This window comes from Schistocerca gregaria, chromosome 2, assembly GCF_023897955.1.
Source record: "Schistocerca gregaria isolate iqSchGreg1 chromosome 2, iqSchGreg1.2, whole genome shotgun sequence".
NCBI lineage: Eukaryota > Metazoa > Arthropoda > Insecta > Orthoptera > Acrididae > Schistocerca > Schistocerca gregaria.
In genome coordinates, this window is record NC_064921.1 from 280,766,529 (window position 1) to 280,790,823 (window position 24,295).

A 24,295-nucleotide genomic window follows, 5' to 3' on the forward strand; every position below is an offset into this window, starting at 1 on the left:
TGATATGAAGATGTTCTTCGCAGACCTCTTTATTATTTTACGGCCTTTATCGGTCCCGCCGAAGTTGTCGAGATATATGCTCTTTTCTTCGATCTTGAAGTAGGAGGCAGATATCTATTCTTGGATACCTTTGCCTTCCTGTTAAGCTAAACGGAACGTTATCCATTGTCGGTTTAAATTTCTTGCAATTTTTAGTACACTAGTGTAGCATAATTAAATATAAAAAGAAAATGCGAGAAATTAACGTAAACAGTCGTCACATTTTTTTAATAAACCGGAAATAGCCAATACGTGTGTGGACAAAATAAGATCTACTTTGAGTAAATAAGTGAGTCGAACAAACCAAAAATCAGTGTTTCAGAAGCGTAGTCTATTAATAATGCTTACACTGTCGTTGTGGTTGTGGTTATGATTGTGTTTGTTGGTGACGCCTTTTGGGTACTATTTTGCAACATAGTATCCTGGCGCATTTCGAAGCAGACAGGACCACAGAATTACTAGTGCTAATTGAGCAATCGAATATCCACTCAGAGAAATGGCATCATTTCTGAGACACAGGGAATATTCCACGCAAGTCAGAAAAGGTCAGCCTTAAGCACCGCTCCACAGAACCTTCCACATATGAACAGCACGACGAAATCCTCCAAATCAGGACGATTTTGCGATTCTTGACGTGCAGTTTCTAGATAAACATGAGCGAATGCTCTAAGCAGTAATTCAATAACCGAGAGCTCGTTACTCTTAGAAACTCACGCCAGCACGTGACGTGACCTTTTATTGCGACGCATTATTGGAATTCCACTTCGTACGAATTGGTGACGTGCTCCTAAACTACGGTTAGCACTTCTATATGCCAGAATGTTCTCAATATTCAATTGTCTAGAGAAGAAGTGTATCTGTGGTGGTCTCAGGAATATTATGGGAAGTGATGTCTCGAGGAGGTGAGATCATGATCTATGGTGATATCATGGCCCGAGAAATACTGCTCTCTCTCATAAGTGCAGTGGTGCGGTATTGCAAAAACATGGGAGATTTGTGGACACTGATACATCATGAAAGTCTCCCCAGATGCCTGTTTCGGGAGAAACCTCCATCTTTTTGTCTCTAGGTCAAAGCGATATTGTGAAATGGAGGAGCCAGTCTAGGCACTCTACGTAATTTACTACATTATAGGATATGGAGCTTGAAGATATTACAAAAGATATTATAAAAAAATTGGAATGAATTTAGACTGAGTAACATTTAGTACTGTGTGTTTCCTTAGAACGAGAAAACTAACTTTATACAAACTGTCTCTCAGGAAAGCCGTGACAATATAATGGCACAAAGTGATGATGACCCTGCCCTGGTCTCCAAAATAATATTATTTATCATCTCCTAATGCACTTCGTGAACACCGTGTCATACGATCGGCTAAATTCAATAAAACCCTTTTGGCGCTTCCTACTCCATTCCGTAACACCATCAGTCCCCGAACTGGTGCAGGCTCGTATGGCAAGATGATGATGACGTAAGGACGTGCCCAGAGCAACGTTTTGCAGCTAGGCACAGAGGCACTTCAGATTCATCTTCATCTTCGTGATCATCTTCATTTTCATCTCGGAGGTTGCTCAAGACCTGGGCCGTGAGTATAAGCGATGGTAGATCTGGGGAGTCCTTCTGCTAGTGCCGGAACTCCATGCTGGGACACAGACACACCCAGCTGGTTCTTGCTGCCTAACTTTCCCACGAGTCTTTGATTGCAGCATATCAACAATGATCAATGGCCTGTACTTCCTAACAGGAAGATTCAAGTAGCGTCATGCAGGTGCTTTCTTTGGTGACTCAGGAGTGCAATGCGAGAGCCCACTAGGCGCCCTCTGGTGTGTCAAGTGGATACAACACAAAAGAGTGGTTCGTCGGAGACACCTTTCTACATGCTAAGTTGTTGAGCAAGGCGCCGCTTAGGAACTTGCTACGATCCTGGAGGAGTTTCCTCCATCTGCTGCGTTCTCCGATGAGCTCCTCCTCTTTATTTAAGTCATAAATACATGTGTTCATATCGCGCTTGAAGATATGTTTAAGCCCAGAGTAGGTCTCCTCTTGGCAGTTTTAGTCGGGGAAGACGGGAGAATTCCACACGATGTAAGTGCCCCACCCACAGGAGGCGATGTTCCTTGAGAGTGGCGGTGATACTTAGTAGATTCACAGCATTCAGTATCATCTCACTTGTCCCATGGTCCTTCCATGTTATGCCTAGAATTTTTCGTAAGCACCGCAGATGAAAGATGTTGGGTTTACGTCCTTGTTCGGCGTATGACGTCTAGGTTTCAGTACCAAACAACAGGGTGGTCAGCATGCATGCTTGATAGACCAGCATCCATCTACATACCAGGGCGGTGAGGAAACTTTACATCTCGTTAGATTCAAGAGCTATCGTGAGGACTTATTTCTAAGTAACCTTCTATTCGATGGTGATGTATCATTAGCAACTTTTAGAAATTGTGACAAGAATATATCAAACAAGGTGAGATCCAGTAGACAATCTTACCGAATCCCACTTTCTGCAATAAAATCATCTGATACCATGTGATTAGTACACTGAAATGTTGAAACCCGTGTCCGACCATCCGAATTTAGGTTTCCCATGATTTCCCTAAATCGCTTCAGGCAGTGGCAGACTACCTTCCCTAATAGGACGGGACCCTTCCCCCTCCCCCAAATCAGCCAACAAACCTACCAAATATCGCAGCCCTAATCATCTTCAGGAGTTTTGGAGAAACCCCAATCGTGTGGCTTTGTCGATGCCTCGCACTCGATGAGTTGCACATTATCTTTGTACATGAGAGGAACTTTGGTTGAATGACTCGAGGCAGGAGAGACAGGTTATGGTGGGGAGACGGGACTTCGAAGCTGAACGGTCGGTGTGAGCAGATGTACAAGGGCCAACGTACTTGTTTCTTAGAGAGGCGTGGCCAGTATTTCAGGCATTTTTCTAGTGGAGTGCCGAGAGCCAGCCTTGCGGGACGGAGAGGTGTGGCTGTTGTTGCGGTGTGCTTGCCGATGCCAGTGCGGTCCCGTGCTGCATCAGGCCTGTGCCTACCTTGGGTTCCCCGCTCAGGAACAGAGCTCCGAGATTACCACCACTTACTTCACGGTGAGAACTGTTGGCGAGAGTTCTCGGAAAATCCGGTTCTGCCAACGGCAACATGTTGTGCTGGAATAGCTTGGTGTCTGCCTCCCTGGGTAGTTTGGAGTTAGTGCACAGTGATAAATTGCTTCTTTGCTAAACGAATCGAAAACATGTTCTCAGCTCACTCCCGTTGAGCTATTTGTTTGACCATTAGAATTCGTTCGTCTTACGAAAATTGCAGGCACCCTGTTTCAAGATTTAATGACTGTGATTTCTGTTTTCATTTTTAAGGCCAAGCGGGCTGGGCTCTGCTGTAAGTGGGATCTTACACTACTGGCCATTAAAATTGCTACACCGCGAGGATAACGTGATACAGACGCGAAATTCAACCGACAGGAAGAAGATGCTGTGATATGCAAATGATTAGCTTTTGAGAGCATTCACAAAAGGTTGGTGCCGGTGGCGACACCTACAACGTACTGACATGAGGCAAGTTTCCAACCGATTTCTCATACACAAACAGCAGTTGACCGACGTTACCTGGTGAAACGTTGTAGTGATGCCTCGTATAAGGAGGAGAAATGCGTACCATCACGTTTCCGACTTTGATAAAGGTCGGGTTGTAGCCTATCATGATTGCGGTTTATCGTATCGTGACATTGCTGCTCGCGTTGGTCGAGATACAGTGACCGTTAGCAGAATATGGAATCGGTGGGTTCAGGGGGGTAATACAGAACGCCGTGCTGGATCCCAACGGCCTCGTATCACTAGCAGTCGAGATGACAGGCATCTTTTCCGCATGGCTGTAACGGATGGTGCAGCCACGTCTCTATCCATGAGTCAACAGATGGGGACGTTTGCAAGACAACAACCATCTGCACGAACAGTTCGACGACGTTTACAGCAGCATGGACTATCAGCTCGGAGACCATGGCTCCGGTTACCCTTGACCCTGCGTCACAGACAGGAGCGCCTGCGATGGTGTACTCAACGACGAACCTGGGTGCACGTATGGCAAAACGTCATTTTTTCGGTTGAATCCAGGTTCTGTTTACAGCATCATGATGGTCGCATCCGTGTTTGGCGACATCGCGGTGAACGCACATTGGAAGCGTGTATTCATAATCGCCATACTGGAGTATAACCCGGCGTGATGGTATGGGGTGCCATTGGTTACACGTCTCGGTCACCTCTTGCTCGCATTGACGGCACTTTGAACAGTAGACGTTACATTTCAGATGTGTTACGACCCGTGGCTCTACCCTTCATTCGACCCCTGTGAAACCCTACATTTCAGCAGGATAATGCACGACCGGATGTTGCAGGTCCTGTACGGGCCTTTCTGGATACAGAAAATGTTCGACTGCTGCCCTGTCCAGCACATTCTCCAGATCTCTCACCAACTGAAAACGACTGGTTAGTGGTGGGCAAGCAAGTGGCTCGTCACAATACGCTAGTCACTACTCTTGATGAACTGTGGTATTGTGTTGAAGCTGCATGGGCAGCTGTACCTGTACACGCCATCCAAGCGCTGTTTGACTCAATGCCCAGGGGTATCAAGGCCGTTATTACGGCCGGAGGTGGTAGTTCTAGGTACTGATTTCTCAGGAACTATGCACCCAAATGGCGTGAAATTTTAATCACATGTCTGTTCTAGTATACTATATTTGTCCAATGAATACCCGCTTATCGTCTGCATTTCTTCTTGGTGTAGCAATTGTAATGGCTTGTAATGTATCTTATAATTGTGCTGGATTAAGAAGAAAGGTCCGCTCTACGTTGTGGAAGCCACACTATTTGTACTTAGTAGCATAATATGTGTCTTAAGTTGCACAGCCACCTTGCAGAACGGCCACTACTAGTCTCTGTTTAATGCTCCAAAGGTTTTAACATCTGCTACGTTCCTGGTTGAACTGTACCAGCAGCTGTTTTCTAATGATAATTGAGTTGCCTAAAATCTCTCTAGACTATCTCTGTCGTCTGGAACCATTCATATAGCGACAGTTGAGATGCTCGGCAGCTTTTGGAGGTATACTTTTACATTTGTTAAGAGAGTTTTAAGCTTTCTATATTTAATGCCCTAAGGCTTCAATATTTTTTGAATTTTGCTGCGCCGGTCTATTTGCCGTGCGTGTGGTATCATAGGGGCCATCCAGAGGTTTCTAGTTGTGTCCTCGCAACGTGCGGGGACTGTTTCTTGAGACCTACTTTTACGTTTGTTAAGGTGGTTTTAATACTTTATATTTTAATGCTTTAAGCCTTAATAATTTTTGAATTAGTATTTGCCTTGAGTGTGATATCTTTCAGGCGGGCCAAAGGTTTATTCTTGTGTCCTTGTCTAGTCTAAAGGAGCCTTACAACGTGTGTTGTAGTTACACCACTACTTTGCTTGTCTAGTTATGGCCACAGCTCGTGCTCTAGTGGCTAGAATTGCTGCGTCAGGATCACGGGATCCCGGATTCGATTCCCGGCCGGGCGGGGGATTTTCTCCGCTTCAGTCTGTACTGTGTAAAGATTGGGATTGTACTGGTGCTGATAACCGCACAGTTGAGCGCCCCACAAACCAAATTTCATCATCGTCATCATCATCGTTGGGGTCAGGGACTGGCGCCAAAGGTCTACCTCCGCGCTTGCGCCACGATGCGACGTCGGCCTGGAAAATTTAATTTGTTCTTATTGGAAATACTTCCATCTTCTAACAGGAAAGTCTTGAAACATTTTTGAAGGTTAAAGAGAGGCCGAGAAAAGCTATATTCCTTGTTGGTTCTGAAGAAAAGGGACATTAATGCTAGGAGCAGTAACATGTTGGTAAAGAGTATTGATTTTCAATAAATTGGTTACAAGGATTGCTAAGTGCCAAGCGAAGTTAAGTAAGTTTCCCTAGCTGTCCGTTAAGACCTGTTGGTATCCTTTATCATGGTATGCGTCCTTTTTGACCATGTCATACCCTAATTTCACCAGTAAAGTATACAGTCCCTTCCTGGTGATTGGGACAAATGTCTTATTTAGGTCTATAAAAGCAGTGAACACTGGGACCATCTGCTCGAGGCGTTTTTCGCGAATCTGTCACAGTGACTAGATCATCACTAACAGATCGCTGGGCTGCAAAGCCACAGTGATATTCAGGTAGACACGCTCGTAAGGTTTCTCCAATCTGCCCAGCACCACATGGACAGACGCTTTTCGCACGATACTCAGCAGTGAAATTCCGCGGAAGCAACTGCCGTCACCGCGATCACCTTTACCTTTGTATAGAGGACGATGTTGGCATCGGGCATGTGTAGTCCACACACAACCCGCTAATGAAGTGGACGGACTTACTGAGTAGAATCCTGGTTCAAACTCCTAGAAAAATGATCCTGAGGGGAATAGTAATCAACAGATATATCCTTACTTTCAGGAGTGCTAGTTCTGCAATGTTTGCAGGAGAGCTTCTGTAAAGTTTGGAAGCTAGGAGACGAGATACTGGCAGAAGTAAAGCTGTGAGTACCGGGCGTGAGTCGTGTTTCAGTAGCTGCCGGCACGGTAGCTCAGCGTGTTCGGTCAGAGGATTAGCTGCCCTCTGTAATAAAAAAAAAAACTGAGTAAATCGATCATCAACGAACTACATCGGATGCCTTACGACGTCCGCCCCGAGCAAATACAACGAACAAAAGCGAACAAAATTTAAAAAAAGAAAAAAAAAAGAGACGTAATGAAAAAAAGTAGCTCAGATGGTAGAGCACTTGCCCGCGAATGGCAAAAGTCCCGAGTTCGAGTCTCGGTCGGGCACACAGCTTTAATCTGCCAGGAAGTTTCAAGAGATGTATATATTTTTTATTTTTATTTCTGAAGCTTGATGGCAAAATTTTACTTGTTTTACAATGGGTTGCTAAGTAACATTGTAAAATACTGTTGTGTTAAATTTAGCAATAGAGCAAATTTATTAATTTTATGGTCAGATAAGAAATTAAAATGTATTTTAAGAATATGCATTTATTTGGTACTGCAATTCAATGAATTATTTTAAGTTGATTAATACTATTAATACTAACTAACTTCTCAATCTAGATGTAATTTTAAAAAATCACAACAGGGGTCAGCAAGCCAAACTGGAGCTAACAGCAAGATGTACCTCTGGAAGCAGCAGTTGACGCCGAACGTAATGTATGACCAACGTGATTTCGCAATCTAGATCCTGCGGTGTCAGTGATTAATTTGGCCAGACAAACTGCAGTTTTGTTAACGGCACCCTAGAAGTAATCCAGATATCTGAGAACTCTTTCTTAGAAGTATGACTGATATTCAGTGGGGATCTTGAATCATCTCATGGAGAGTACATCTGATTAAGGCTTACGGAGTGAAAGTAGACTGGAATCGTGGATTATTTGCAGTATTTCTTCGGCCACTTCAATGACGTGCTTTCCGCATTTGACATAAACATAAACATAAACATAAACATAAACATAAACATCAAGCGTCGCTTGCCTCGGTAATGTTTGTTTCCACGGAGAGTAGAGTACACGTTAAGGCAGCGCGTCAATCAAACGGAAAAATTTCCAATTTCAATGTAAATTTACTCTGCAAGTTTTTATCAGATCTACATATGTGTTATGACAGAGAACTGGGCTGTCATAGATCTGGAATCCTAGCTCAAAAACACCAGTTTTTCAGTTAAAAGTAGTTTAGTGGTAATCTTTTCATTTTAAGAATATGTCATTCAAATTATTTCCAGAAGCTAAACAAATAGGTGTTCTGCACATAAACGGAGTTCGCATCAACAATTTTTCCTCATATCACAATTAATACGCTGATGAGAGTTTCGTTTTCTGTTCTTGTTTTTCTCTAGACACATCGGGCTGCCCGAAAATGACCAGTGGTAGAGATTTTTCCGCCAAATATCAGGCGAACTGGTAGTGGATCAGAGGGAATACCAATTGGGAATGTTTTGGAGTAGACTTGCAAACTGTCGTCCACTTCATAACCAGGGGGAACACCGGAAAAAATTTTGGTCAGAAACGGGAGATTGGTAACATTTTAATTTTTTACTGGACCAATTTTTTCTTCCGAAGAGCAGAAGGATCTGTTAGAGATCCACACCAATGAAGAGTGGCGGTTCTTTCCAAGCAAATGTCCAAATAGGTTGGGAGTGGGGCAGAGGGAATCCAAAATGGGAATATTTGGGAGTGAACTTGCAGTTCCGGCATTCGCTTGAACTAAGGGATACCACAGAAAAAAAGCATTGTCGGAGCAGGGGAACTAGAACTATTTTATTTCTGGGATTTGCACGTTATCTTTGGAAAAAGAAGAAGGAAAAAAACACTTTAAAACGTATAGTTATTCATTCTTGTAGAGAATGAAGAAATATGTAGATTGTACGGAAGCGCCCATCAACGATTATAACGGCTGCTGCATTTGCTTTTTTTCCTTCTAATGTGCGGTAGACGGCAGTGTTATCAAAGACTTATACACTCGGTTAAGAATACTAGCGAAAAAATTTGAGGATATCCAATCATTACCTAATTAGGGTGTGCGCAAGGCTCCGGCCAGTTTCCTACCTCGATGTCACGTCGCTGTAACTCCACTTCAGGTCGGAGACAAAGCAACACAGATTTACATGTTCGTCTATTAACACACGGGAATGCCAGTGGTCATCCAAAAAAATTTAGGACTGCTAAATGGGACGCTCGAATCGTGATACAGTCACGAAGAAATAATTCTTTAAACTTTTAAATTGATCACTGACAGCGCAGTAAAAACGATTAAGGAACTTGTGCGTCTCTACTGAGCGTCCCTAACAGGGAGCATCAGCAAAGTGCCAGTCATGGCGTCCGAGAAGTGTCCATAACTCACTGGACCAGAGGTCGGCCATTGTGACGATTAAATAGCGCAGAGAGAAGGCCAGCGTTCTCACGGCCGCCACAAAGACCAGCACGTCCATTGATTTCCCGGATTTGGTGTCCCACAAAGGTGCAGGAAGTGATCGGGAAAAAGTGGGTGCTGCCACAAACGTCCAGACGCCCAGTCGGGACTCGGCATCTCTGCCACCTTTGTTCCTGCGGGAACGCATCCTGACACAAAACGTGGTGGGACGTTCGTGCTCCTTCCTCACTGGCTCCCACTGTCCTTGAGTTCTGATTGACTCCCATACTGTCAAACAAATTGCGGTTTTTTAATTTAGGTGAAGTTCTCCGAAATGAAATTTTTGTTTAATTATTAGAAGGATTTTCTCCTGTGATACCCTCTAGGGACAGCCACCGTGTAACGTACCAAGATTTCTTACCTCCACTAAGTCCGTACCATTATAGGATGCTCGATGGTGTACGTAAACCTTTGGAAGCTAACGGTAAATTCATATTTGTGGGTACGGTCATACTCTGTGAATCTCTCTAAAGTACATGGCGAAGATACTTTTTACTGCATTTATATTAACGTATAAACTAGTGGGTACACAATACCATTAAGCACAATGTGGAAACAATGAGAATAAAAGGCCAAAATAGTGGTGCCTGATTGCTAAGGACATGAGGCAAGATGCAGTTTCTCACTGTTACTAACATGTACCACGTAGAAGCGATTACAGAAATAATAGAAACTGGAATTAAAATTCGGAGTGGTGAAGTGAAGAAGAATTACGGGACTCATTGAATGGACTAAAAGGTTTAATGATCATTGACTACGGACTGAGAATGAACCGAAGAAAGATGAATGTAATGAGATTAAAGATAAACTTTACAACAAAATTTAGAACCTCGAAGTAGATGAAGTGAAGGAATATTGCTGCACTGGAAGCAAAACACATGACATACGAAGGAAGATCTTATTTTGAAGAAATAATTTCTAGGGATATGTGGCTAGCACACTGACTGTGTAAATTCGGAAAAGAAGCAAATCAAAGCGTTTTAGATGCGGTGCCACAGAAAGATGTGGAAAATCATGTGGACAGACAAGATAAGAAATGAGGAGCTTCTTCGAGGAAGCGTCATGGAAAGGATAATATGGACTAGGCTAACTGCTGGAAAGGACAACGCAATCGGACACCTGTGATCTGCGGGTAGCCCTCGCTCTACCAACGGTCTTCTCAAAGAGGGCGGAGTAGCGAGTGGATGTCAACGGCATTCTCGTGATCACGGGGGAAGGAAATTTCCCTAAAAGGCAAAAGAATAAGCAATGATCAATAGCGTGAAAATGCAGAATTCAATGTAAGCCGCTACATTAATCTTACAACAGTATAGGGGGGAAATTGTTACACTCCTACTACACCATCGTTAAGTTTACTACTCCTCATTTTATTCAATGTAACTCATAATTTGTATGTTACTCATTAGTTAATTACAGTTATTAAATATCCAATGGCAAGTTACAGACCAAATTAAGTACAAAACGTCCTGTTCCATACACTATTGCAACTGTGTATTTTAAGAAGGCTTATTAATCCAGGGTTAAAAACACATAATTGTATCTAAAGCAAATGTATCCTACAATTGAAAAAGTTTCCTGATGATCTCTTCATTGGCGAAAGATTCCAGGTTAGACCAACATTCGAATCTCGTTAAGGGGGTTGCCAAGGAGTACTTGACTATAAAAAAAGATGCAATTACCAACGAAGGTACTATTTCTACGAATTGTAGTACGGAATGACAGAAGTCTTAACATAGTAGAAAAGCTAGAAAATCTAACAAGCGAAATATAAAGACTCACTATAGATACAGAGGGGTACCAGTGAAAAGAAGTCAAGGAACTCTGATCGGATGAATATATGGTAATACCAAAAGCAACAAAAAATGGCATAACGGTTGTAGCATTCATTATGAATAGGGAAGAAGGGCAGAGAGTGAACTGCAGTGATCAGTTCAGTGATAGAGTTATTCACACAAACTAACGCCGAGAACTCAGTTTAGATATACACGCGAATGTCGCAAGCATAGTGAGAGTATATGAGGATGCTGAACGCGCAATTCAACATGTGAAGGGAGATGAAAATCTAATAGTCTTGGAGGATTGGAACGCGGCTGTAAGGGATGGAATAGGGTCACAGGAAAATTTGGGCTTAGAAGTAGGAATGAGAGAGGAGAAAGACTAATTCAGTTCTGCAAAGAATTTCAGATTGTAATAGCAAATACTCTCTTGGAAAAGACAGAGAGATACAGGAAGGTTCCAGATGGATGACATAACGTCAGACAGAGATTTAGAAATCAGATGTTGGATTTTAAGGAGTACCCATATGTAGATATTCACTCAGATCACAATTTAGTAATTACGAAGAGCAGACTGAAGTTTAAGAGAATCTTTCGGAAGAATTATCAGAGAACGACGTGGGATACTGAATTACTGAGGAATGAAAAGACACGTTTAAAGTTGCTGAGGTTGTGGAATCTGTGATAAGGGATACCTGAGTCTGCAGTTCAGTTGAATAGCAGTGGATATGTCTAAGAAGGACAATGACAGATTTTGCACAGAAGGACATGTGCATAAGGAGGGTAACAGCTGAGCGACCTTGGATAACAGAAGAAATCCTTCATTGATCGATAAAAGAAGGAAGCACAGAAATGTTCAGCGAAACACAGGCATAAAGAAATATAAATCCCAAGGAAATTAAATAAATAGGAAGTGCAGGTCGGCCAAGGTAAAATGGCTGCATGAAAAGGGTGAAGAATTCGAAAATGAAATGATCGTGAGGAGGGGGACTGTCTCAGAGTATAGAAAAGGCAAAACAACCCCTGTTGAAATTAAAAACAAGCTTGGTAAATTAAGGGTGGAGAGTGGATAGATGGAAAGAATATCTTGAAGGCCTCTGTGATAGAGAGGACTTGTGTAATGACATGATGGAAGAAGAAACAGAAGTCGACAGGGAAGAGATAGAGAATCCAATATTACACTCAGAATTTAGGTCTAGAGATCAAATAAGATTGAAGGGATAGACAGAACTCCATCGGAATGTCAAAAATAATTGGGAGAAATAGTAGCCAAACGAGTATTCAAGTCAGTATGTATGATCTGTGATGCTGGCGATGTATAATCAGACTTTCGGAAAAGCATCATCCGCAAAATTCCGAAGATAAGAAAGGCAGATAGATTCAAAAACTCTCCCACAATCAGCTTAAAATTTTATGCATCCAAAATGATACGTGATATCCACGTCCAGCCGCAACATAACGTCATCTTAACACCGGGAATGTTTACAGAGCCACACGAGAATATATACAGATGAAAGGAAAAGAGAATTGAGGATTTGTGCATCTTTGTATAATACGTAACTGTATCACCTGTGAAAAGTTTGAAGTTACAACTGATATCGGCAGCTAGGTCATTAATATAGAACATTAACATAAACATAAGTCCTTCTGGATATGTGAAGTGACTTCTACATCTACCGATGACTCTCCAGCTAGGAAACATTAGAGTATGATGCGACCCATACTGCGTGACACTGAAGCGTAGTTGCAACTAAGAGCAAATGATCATTCACCATAAATCCAAAATATTATTGGTATTAGTAATGCAGCGTGATGGCAAAGTAGTTTCCACAGCAGAGACGTCTTATAGTACTGAAGGAAGGTAGTGACGTCGAGAACAGTCGAACTCTTTGCTGTTGTATACATAATGTTTGCTGGTATGAAATGAACTTCCATAACTGCGCTAATATTGTTCTGCAACTTTCAGACGCAAATTTTCTCTCTGAAGCTGAAAACCGGGTTACCGATGAGCGAATCTCGCTGCCACGTAGCTGTCTCGCCTTCCCAGTATTACCAACCAGGTTTGTTGCAATCATTCATATTGTTCCATAGATCCCATCAGAAAGCGCAGCCTTTGGGTACAAGGAACGAGTGGAAGTATACATTAAAAAAAGGCAATGAATTTTACAGACTCTGCGAACTAAGCTATCATTATACTGATTAATTATATATTTTCATATGCTTGTTAAATGACCAAATATATTTAAAGACCCGCTTCATTTTTTTACCTTACCGGTTATCTTGTTTTGGACGATTAATACTCTCATTTTCAGAAAAAAACAGGAAGCCTTGAACGAATAGAGACAGGACGTTCATATTCACAGGCTGTGTACGTTCGTACTTTCTGCAGAAACGATTAGTATATCAGTCGGCTCAATTCAGCATGAGTCCTGTTGCCTAGTATGACACTGATAACTTTTTCCATGCGTGACGGCATCGACGCGTGTGAGGCGCGAATGGGGGCCCTATGGTATAGCTCTCCAAGCGGCATTCACCCGGTTTCAAAGTTCATCTGTGGTGGTTGGCACTGGGTCACAGCCCTTCACCCACCGTTTCACCATATCCCACACATTTTCGATTGGCGACCAGTATGGTGGTCTGGGGGGCCGGGGCAAAAGGTTGACATCCTTTGACACCAAGAAGGCACGTGTTCCTCCAGCACCATGTAGTCGTGCATTGTCTTGCTGAAAAATGGCATCTGGGGTGTTGTGCAGAAAGGGTATGGTTGAAGGTTGGCGGGCTGCCAAGGCCGTGGGTTGAGAGTCATTACGTAACAAAACTGTTGCATCCTTGAGCCCCCGGTTCTAGATGTACCCTTGTCCGGTTAGCGGCTGACGTTACAGATCTTTATTTATGAAAATATACAGTACAATCAGATACGAATTTTACATATTCACAAACACCTTTACCTTTTATCCAAATAAATACAGATTCATTAGGATTGAGTTTTCTTTTGTTACGTGTATACAATACAAGTGGAGACGTAGAATCATAGGCAGATGTACCAAAATCTTTATTAGCAAGTTCAAACATCTGATAGGTACGATAGGCAAGTACATCTCTATCATTAAAACTGACTATGGCAACAGTGAACCATCCATTCCAATGTGAGATATAAGCAACACATTCTCACATGGAAATGGATGGTTCACTGTTGCCATAGTCAGAGGTGGTAGTGGTGTTTCTAGTGTACCTGGACTTGAAAGTTTTAATGATAGATATGTAATTGCCTATCGTACCTATCATATGTTTGAACTTGCTAATAAAGATTTTGGTAAATCTGCCTATGATTCTACGTCTCCACTTGTATTGTATACACGTAACAAAAGAAAACTCAATCCTAAGAAAAGATAAAGGTGTTTGTGAATATGAAAAAGTTGTATCTGATTGAACTGCATATTTTCATAAATAAAGATCTGTAGGGTCAGCCACTACCCAATAGCATCCATATCATAAGACCTTGAGCTTGCGCTGTATGACCTGTACGAATGCAGTCACTGTCATGCCGCTTTCCACCGGTTAGGCGAACGAAAATGCGACCATCGTTTTCAAACAAATTGAACCTAGATTCGTCCAAAACACTGTCGGTTGCCACTCCGGTCTCCAGTGACGTTGTTCCTTATAATGCTGTCGAGCATGTTTCTGCACATTTGTTAAAGGTGGATGGAGAAGTGGACGACGCGCACATATCCCACGGCGTTGAACTGACACCCCTGATAGGGCACGATGTGTTCCACTGTTCCATTGTTGCGCCAGAGCCGAGGGGGACGCAGAACTGTCTTGCAATGCCATAGGAATGAGGTGTCAATCTTCTTGGGGGAGGGGTGGATGAAGAGGGGAGGGGTGGTCTGGGTGTGGAAACCTGGCCCATCTCGTCGTGTTTTAAGACCTTATGCACATGTACGTTGCACTGCCGAAACGCTTCGTCCCACGCGCGCAGCAATTTCCCTGACTGGTGCATCACATTCTCTCATACCAATAATGTGCTCTCTTTCAGACTCACAAATTCGACCGTACGTTCCGTGCACGCGTCTGCGAGGTGTCCTACACGTCTGCTCAAGTCACATTCATTCATTCCCTTCACTTATAGCGACAAGGAGAGCCTCAGGCACATTTCACCCGTAAGTGGTGTTGCGCCGCAATGACGATGTTGATCTTGAACCGCGAGCGGACATGTTTCAAATGCTAATCACTTCTGAAGGACATAGTGATGTACATGTCCTCTGATTATGAACGTCGTATATCTAGACGTTCAATGTGTTCTGCTTTTTTCTCTGAGCGCGAGTGTATATGCTTGGCTAGTTGTTACCAGAGGGTGCACTCGCCTATCAGTAATTCTTTTTATAACGACTGACAGTGAGTAAGATAGCTACTGTACGTGCAGCAGCATAAATTGCACTCGTGTGTCCCCTGTTTGCGTAAGCTCAGCTCGTGTTGTGCTCTCCGCCTTGCCTCCTCTCAATCTGTCTCATTGCGCGACGCATTGGCATGAGCAGCGCCGCTGCTGAACAGTGTGTACAGAGGAGCTCAAATGGTTCAAACGGCTCTACGCACTATGGGACTTAACATCTGACGTCATCAGTCCACTAGAATTTAGAACTAATTAAACCTAACTAACCTAAGGACATCACACACATCCATGCCCGAGGCCGGATTCGAACCTGCGACCGTAGCGGTCGCGCGGTTCCAAACTGAAGCGCATAGAACCGCTCGGCCACACCGGCCGGCGAGAATAATAAAGTTTACTGTACATCTCTACAGGCAGTACACCTAGCGCATTAAGTTTCTTAAAGGGAAAGTATAGAAAAAGAATGGAAAAAGACGGCCTAGGAGGAAATATTTGGAATACATCGAGAAGAGGATAGGATGTAATAATTACATGGAACTTAAACCAACAGCCAATAATAGAAGGGAGTGGTTGTCACGACAAGGCATTAGCCTTTAGAATGTACGTACTGCTGTTTGACACGTAAGTAATAAGAATTTTCAATCATTCGGTCGAATTACTCAGATAATATTTGGATACATTAAATGAAGGCTCTACTTTAAAATTTGTTTGGAGTTGATAATGAGTCCCAGTTTCCTACCTGTTGTATATCTTTCTTCCAGAATACGTGACTCCGTTATGAACCTTAGAAAAGGAGGCAAAGACTATACGAAAATTATTTTTCTGTCTGGTGTTAAGTTTTTAGCTAATCATGTTAGAATACAAACTGATTGTTATTATCAGTGAAATGAAGTGTCGTGTGGCTAGAGCCTCCCGTCGGGTAGACCGATCGCCTGGTGCAAGTATTTTGAGTTGATGCCACCTCAGCTGCTTGCGTATCGAATTATTACCAGTTATCTGCACAGAGAAACTTCTTACTGGGAAGACTGAAACGTTACTGTCTGTCTCACAAGGATAACTAAGGAACTAATGGAAGGAAGAATAGCTACACGGAACTCGATAACCGACATTAGACGAAATGTGTGTGCTGACTTTTTGCACCTCCACCGCTGAAACCGTAAGCGAAGAATAGGCCAACGGATCGAGGCTCCAATCAATGATCCACACCACACAAGGAAGTAAAATGCGGAATTCAAGCTTTACATTCATCCAAAATGAGAGGTAGGCGGTTTTTGTTGTGGGGTACAGGACAATTACTTCGTAAACGAGAGGTGAAAGGTCCATTACAAACGGTCGAGGAATGTAGTCACTGAACGACGCTATAGGTGCAAAGAATGTCATTTCATTGACTGACTTCCTCTTGGTCCGACATGCTATCAGCACAATGGTACCGATTCAGTTAATTTCTTTGAACATTGTCCCCTGTCCCGGAGTACGAACCTGCTTTCAACCGTTGACAACGTCACGGTCGACCGAATTTCGCGGCTGCAGAGGAGACTAATTGAATTATCCGAAGTCACTGACCGAAATGAGAGCAGGAGGAGGCGTCCAGCTGGGTGTGACGAGTCGTGTCCCTGTGAGGTGTCGTGACCACCGTTCAGCAGAGCTTGTCACCGTCACCGCCGTTGCGACCATCCTCTGGGGGCGACGGGTTAGGAGTGGCGGGAGGAGGGGGGGGGGGAGGGGGAGGGGGGGGGGGAGAATGCGTCTTTCTTGCCTGGCGCCGCCATCCAATCACTTGTGGCTAACGGGTTAGCCTTCTTGCAGAACCGCTGCGCAGACGACGTATTGTGATATCCGCCGCCTAGGGAACCAGTCTCAATCAGTTCGATGCAATAATCACCAATATAAATAATTTTATTGGACTCTCATCATCATCATTATCTGCTCGTAATATTTCTTCAGCATGACGATCAAAACGTCGTAGTATTAGTCTTACGTGAGGTACTCATGTAATTTTAATTATTACCTAGCACATAATTAAATTACTTAATTATTTGTTTTCTTTTTTTCTTTGAAGATGTTTGAAGCCTTCTTGTGCACTGAAACGCGAAATACTGCCTACACTACGCTTGTCCGTCTTTTTCTGGTGTGCTGCAGCATGTTATGGGCTCTGTACAAGTATAGGATTCAGGGAGGACATCAAAGAAATACGAAGAAGGGCAGCTCGTTTCCTATATCCACGAAATAGGAGAGAGAGAGAGAGTGTGTCGCAGATATTATACACGAATTGGGGAGGCAGTCATTAGAACAAAGGCATTTTTCCATGCGGCGACAAGTTTTCAAGGAATTTCGGTCAGTACCTTTCTCCTCTGTATGAGAAAATATTTTGTTGAGGCCAACCTACACAATGGTAAATAATCATGGTAATAAAGTGAGAGAAATCAGAGCTGGCGCAGATATATTTACGTTTTCGTTTTTTCCGCGAGATGTTCGAGAGGGAAACGGTAGAGAAACAGTCTGAAGATGGGTCAGTGAAGCCTCTGCCCGTTATTTAAGTGTGAACTGCAGAGTAATCTTGTAGATAAAATCCCCATGCCACAGTATCTTAGAACGCCACTAGAGGTCCAAAACAAAATGGCACATTCCCTCAATAAAATGGAGTTTTGTGCACTAAATCGTATACGGTGTTTTGGAAGGAATGACGCAGCAACAGTTCAGGCTGATTTGGAAATTGGTGGAAATGTGCAGAACCGATGTACCATCAAATGACACATTGCTTGCAGAGAGCAAATGCTTCCAGAGTGGTCATTTAATTCTGAATAATGAAGAATAAAAGTGGATACCACCTCTCTGAACTGAGCGGTGAATCGAAAGAGAAGAGGACTCGATTTTTCTCAAAGACCGGCTTATCAGAATCGAATGTGTTGCACGAAATATTGAAAAAAAGAACGAATATCGTCATCTGCTGAATTCACGCAACGGCTCACAACCACTAAAAAATGCCCGCCTAACGGAGACAGCAGCGGGAACATCGCAACTCTTTTAAATCCGTCCAGAAGAGTTCTTTAACCGCCTTTTCAGTATGGATGAGTGTTGTGTAGATCACTATGTCCATGAGACGACGAGACAAAGCAAGTAGTTGGAACGCGAGACGAAGTCCCAAACTTTATCGAGCAATGTCAGGCTTCTGTTTTGAGACTGACATGCTGTGTATGCCTACAGACTACACGCGTCAGGGGCGAAACTCACGAGAGCATACTGCTGAATTCTCCTGATATGATTGCGGGACGCAGTCAAGACGAAGCCAAGCCATGGGACACCATTGCCGGCCGACGTGGCCAAGCGGTTCTGGGCGCTTAAGTCCGGAACGGCACTGCTGCTACAGTCGCAGGGTCGAATCCTGCCTCGGGTATGGATGTGTGTGATGTCCATAGGTTAGTTAGGTTTAAGTAGTTCTAAGTCTAGGGGACTGATGACCTCAGTTATAAAGTCCCATAGTGCTCAGAGGCATTAGAACCATTTGGAGACCATTTATATATACATGCCGCTCTAGTACAACGTGTTTATCCAGTTGCCTGGTAACTGTGGCTTGGCGTCCCGTTGCAGGGCTGCAACGTGGTGCTTCACGATGATAATTGCTCGTGCGTTAAGTTACGGCAAGGAGGTTGGTTGAGCGTTCACTGCAGTAACGCGATCTGTGGGCAGCTCTTTGATGATAGCAGTCGATAGCTGAGGCACTGGCTTCGACGGTTGGGTCTGCTTGGAGTATCGAGGCGGACATGTTGATTGTTAACGATGCAACCACGCTGTTGAAAGTGTCTGCCTGCTTCCTGCTTGAGCAGCCGCGTGTCAGGCGTTTGCGTCTCTGAATACACTGCCCTACCTGCTGGACGAGGATTCAAAAATGGCTCTGAGCACTATTCGAATTAACTTTTGAGGTCATCAGTCGCCTAGAACTTAGAACTAATTAAACCTAACTATCCTAAGGACATCACACACATCCATGCCCGAGGCAGGATTGTAACCTGCGACTGTAGTGGTCGCTTGGTTCCAGACTGTAGCACCTAGAACTGCACGGCCACTCCGGCGCTGCACGAGGGACTTGTGCCGGTTTTATTTCTATCCAGGAACAACGTAGAAAGTAAGGTGTCGGGGAGAGTAATTTTGGAAGCGCCCTGTGTTCTTCTGCAAGCTTCCGCCATCTTAGTTATCGAGACACACTGTACTGTGATATCATGTGAATTCTACTTGCGTGGGTGCATGTGTTATGCTCTGTTCTTGTAATAACTAATTGTGTCACTTCTTGTTAAATTATTATAAAGATCTACCTCAAATATGGGGGAGGGTAGTCTTGTCAGTATGAAGGCAGTAGGATGGCGAGGGGTTATTATCCGTAAGTGAAATATTTTATTTGTGATTCATCAAATGTATTCACAGTTGTGAATATGAACAGCTATCAACTTTACAAGGCAGTGACACCAATGTGTGCTGGCCGGAAGGAGCATTGCAGCGTTAATCTCAACAACATAGGCACTGTAATATCGTGTTTTATTTGTGTTTACGTCCACCTCCGGTAGCTAAATGGTGCCGGCACGGTAGCTCAGCGTGTTCGCTCAGAGAGCTGGTTGGCCTCTGTGATAAAAAAAAGAAAACTGAGTGGAACGATTAACAAAAGAACTTGAACGGATGTCATGTGACGTTCGCATCGACCAAACACAACGATCAACAAGGAAAGAAAGAAAGTGGTCAGCGCGACAGAATGTCAATCCTAAGAGCCTGGGTTCGGTTCCCGGCTGGGTCGGAGATTTTCTCCGCTCAGAGACTGGGTGTTGTGTTTTCCTAATCATCATCATTTCATCTCCATCGACGCGCAATTCACCGAACTGGCGTAAAATCGAAGGACTTGGACCCGGCGAAAGGTCTACCCGACGGGAGGCCCTAGTCACACGACATTTAATTATTTTCGTGTTCACACTGTATATAAAACAGCGCGAGGCAGGCCACGCTGATAGAAGAACTACTGACATTTGTTGTTAATTGGCTTTCAGCTTGTTCTGCGCCACTTCGCCGTTTAATGGTAATTGTTTTGATTCATGTGGTGTCTTACTCTGGTGGCAATTTGGTGATTGCTCTTTTTTCTGCCAGAAGGCAAAATATTTTATCTGAGTTAAGTTTTTTAAGTTCGGATTTAGTGTCGAAGTAAAATTTAAAAGCTTAAGGCCGTTTTGTGTGTTTGCTACGGTTCGTGCGGCTCCACCCGTCGGAGGTTCGAGTCCTCCCTCGGGCATGGGTGCGTTAGTTAGTTTCAAACTAAATAGTGTGTAAGCCTAGGGACCTATGAACTCAACAGTTTGGTCCCAAAGGAATCACTTTGTGTGTTTCAGGCAGCCCCTTGGAATTTAAAATCTTATAAGATAGCCGTACAGAAGACCTTGTTTCCCAAAGATTTTTGTTCAAGAGCTGCTTTCACGGTATTGGTAACTTATTTGGAACGTTGATCACCGGAGGCAAACAGTTAAATTCTGATATTCTTTGTTTTGTTAATTTAATCCAACTGCTGTCACGGCTGTTTGCCAAATACTATTTACTTTAAATTCTACTTACCTTGGTTGCCGGATAAGGTGAGCTACTAATTATAGCTGTTTTAAAATGGTATTGAAACGCATTGGTTACTGTGAAGACAGTTAATTACTGCACCTCTTAGTCTGTTACCTTTTAATGTAGCTAATAGTTGCAATGGTTTCTTTCTTTCTAAATTTTATTGCTCGCGTTCTCATTATTCTGAGATTTCTTTTCTGAAATGTCCACCTGGAGCATTAAGAGAGCTAAGAACTTTGTTGTATTCGATGTTTGATGTTATCAAATCATTTGCTCCAGCATATTGCCACTCACTAATCCAGCTTCTTACCGTGTTGATGTTAGCAGCGTGGTTATGCTACAGTGGCCGAGTTCTGATTCTGTATAATGTTGATGAGAAATTATTTTGCCTACGTATACTACTTGTGTTTTTGATTGCAGGTCTTTGTAAAGGAGGAGTTGTCCATGGAGCAGAGAAGTGTGCCGGGGATTTCACATCTAATCAAAACCTAGCTTCACGATTAGCTCGCGATATACGGTTTGCCAGTGGGACGCAGTGTGGCCGAGTTAAGTAAACTCTGGCATGATGCACTGGACCGCTGCCTTTTTATCACAATAAAGACTGTCGGCGAGGTAAGTGACGCTTGTGCTGTGTGGTAGTTTGCTCTCTTCATTGGAGGTGAACATAGAGCTCTTAGCGGATACTGGCCTTACAGGACCACAAGTCCTTAGGAATCAGGTTCATTTGAATCATTGAGTCATTTAGACAACCGGATTCTAGATTCGAAGGTAGTGAATTCTGATCTCAAGCAGACACCCCCTTACCCTCTCTGTATTGAAGAACCTCAGGGAAGACTTATTCGGTTACAGCCTGACGCCAGTTTGTTGATCTGGCAAGATAGTGCAGGGTAGGACGAGGGTTCGCTTCCCGGGCAGGCTACTCATGAGGAGCGGACTTACGGCCCTTACAGGAGCTATGACGGAAGGTGTAAGTGTAGTGAACCATTAGATTTCGTTAAAATGAACGATGTAATTATGTGCCGAATGCAAAGCTTACATTTGTGTTGTAGTTAACATCTCTTTTCAAATTTTGATTCTCAGTCGTTTTGTAAGAAGTGAAATGCGCTCCTTCTTGCTCTGACGTCATACTAACAGTATAGCTATAGTATACTACATAAGATAACAGAAAGAAATTGTAACCTTCCTCGCACTAATCGGCCTATCCTGCTTGCGATATAAGATATGACCGTGGGGAAGCGTGTATGCCTAATGGATTTTTTTTAATTGGATAAGGCTATCTTTCCCGAAGAAGTGATAGTGATAAGTAGGAGGAAAGTGTACAACCGACCCTTCTGATGGAAAGTCTACTAAAAATAAAAAGGTAATTAAGCCGAACAGGGCTATAATTTGGAAAACAATAATTACTTTGTGCATTCACTCAGGAACAACACTGGATGGATAAGGGGTACCACTGATCATTAATCCAACAGTTACACTAATGAACGAAAAGGAAATAATTAACAGTCGCCATCCCACTAGGGCAATTTACATACAAAATCCTGTACAAGATGGTGGGAAAAAACATGTATAATTAAACACTAACGTGGCAACTGAAGGTTCTCACGTTTTTTTTGTTTTTTTCTTTACACTAATTTCAAGTGAGCATGCAATGATAAAGAAAACTGAGAAGTTACTCTTACATTATATTTGGCACTAAATTTTGAAAAAGGCAATAGAGTAATGATTTGAAAATATGTAACTAAACTGTATGTTGGTATTGAACTTCATTACATGGACAATGACTTTCAGTGACCTCAAGATAACGTCATAAGGTAACGTCATCAAAGAAATTTAGAAGAAAAGCAAGCATTTTAGCATTTTTTACTTTGCGGTTACTTTTTTTGCAAATTGGATTTCATGTTAGTCTGAATAACTGAACCTTTTTACTGTCTTGCACAAAATTAAACACTAGAATACGTACCAAACCAAACAGCCATGTGCTCCAAGCTATATGTAAAATAAATAAAACTTCCCCACTCTTAATTTGTGTATTTCTTTAGATCTGGAGTTTTTCCAGTGACTGATTCTCAGACTTGAAAAATGAAATTGCATTACTTTAGTTATGTACTGAAACCTCTGTTATACAACAGTTAATTGAATGTAGACTAAGGCTAAAATTCTCAAATTTGTTTCTTATGACACTCAATTGGCATACAAGGAAAAAAGGACAAGGAACCTGCTTGGTAACAATATCTGTGGGCCATGAGGACACAATCGCCCCGAGCTTAACTGATTATCATTTAAATAAATTTTATTAATCAAATCACATTCAGTTGTGCTGCTGGGTTAGATGTTAATACTTTCTACCAATGAACAGTCTTCCTTCAGTGCTGTGCATACGACAGAACTCGGAGCCGACGATGAAACTGTGTTGTTGGAACTGCTGATGTTGTTGAAGACAATGACATCTTGTGGGACCACGGCTAATTACAGGGAAGGGCAATCGTAATTAATACAGCCTCTTCCGCCCGTCCACTGTCCTTCCTCCTGCTACTAGCCATCTGACTGGTGTGCGTACATGATGCCGACGAAAATGGTACTCTCTACTGCGAGAGCGTTCACACCACAATTCCGCACAATACAAGCGCTGGAACCCGTCTCCCTCTCTCTCCATGCACTCCACGTAACAACTCCCTATCCAAAGATTTTACAGCTCACAAGCACTGCTGTTATGGTTGCTAGTTAATGCAAATTACAATTCCTTTGGCTTTTCCCAGAGCTTATAAGTTTCACAGTAAGACACAGATAAATACAATGAAATGTCAACATACTTTTACCTAAATTTACACATACAACGAAGCAATGTACTTATTTATTAAAAGGAAACATTTAAATTACAAATATTTACATACAATTCAGAAAAAGAAATTATACCGGGTGATCAAAAAGTCAGTATAAATTTGAAAACTTAATAAACCACGGAATAATGTAGATAGGGAGGTAAAAATTGGCACACGTGCTTTGAATGGCGTGGGGTTTTATTAGAATTAAAAAAAAAAGTATTGCTAGACGCGTGAAAGATCTCTTGCGCACGTCGTTTGGTGATGATGGTGTGTCCAGCCGCCACTTCCGTCATGCTTGGCCTCCCAGGTCCCGAGACCTCAGTCCGTGCGATTATTGGCTTTGGGGTTACCTGAAGTCGCAAGCGTATCGTGATCGACCGACACCTCTAGGGATGCTGAAAGGCAACATCGACGCCAATGCCTCACCATAACTCCGGACATGCTTTACAGCACTGTTCACAACATTCCTCGACTACAGCTATTGTTAAGGAATGATGGTGGACATATTGAGCATTTCCTGTAAAGAAACATCATCTTTGATTTGTCGTACTATGTTATGCTAATTATTGCTATTCTGATTAAATGAAGTGCCATTCCAAGCATGTGTGTCAATTTGTACCTCTCTATCTACATTATTCCGTGATTTATTCAGTTTTCAAATTTATGATGACTTTTTGATCACCCGGTACATCGGTAGCAGGTGCCACGCATGCTGCAT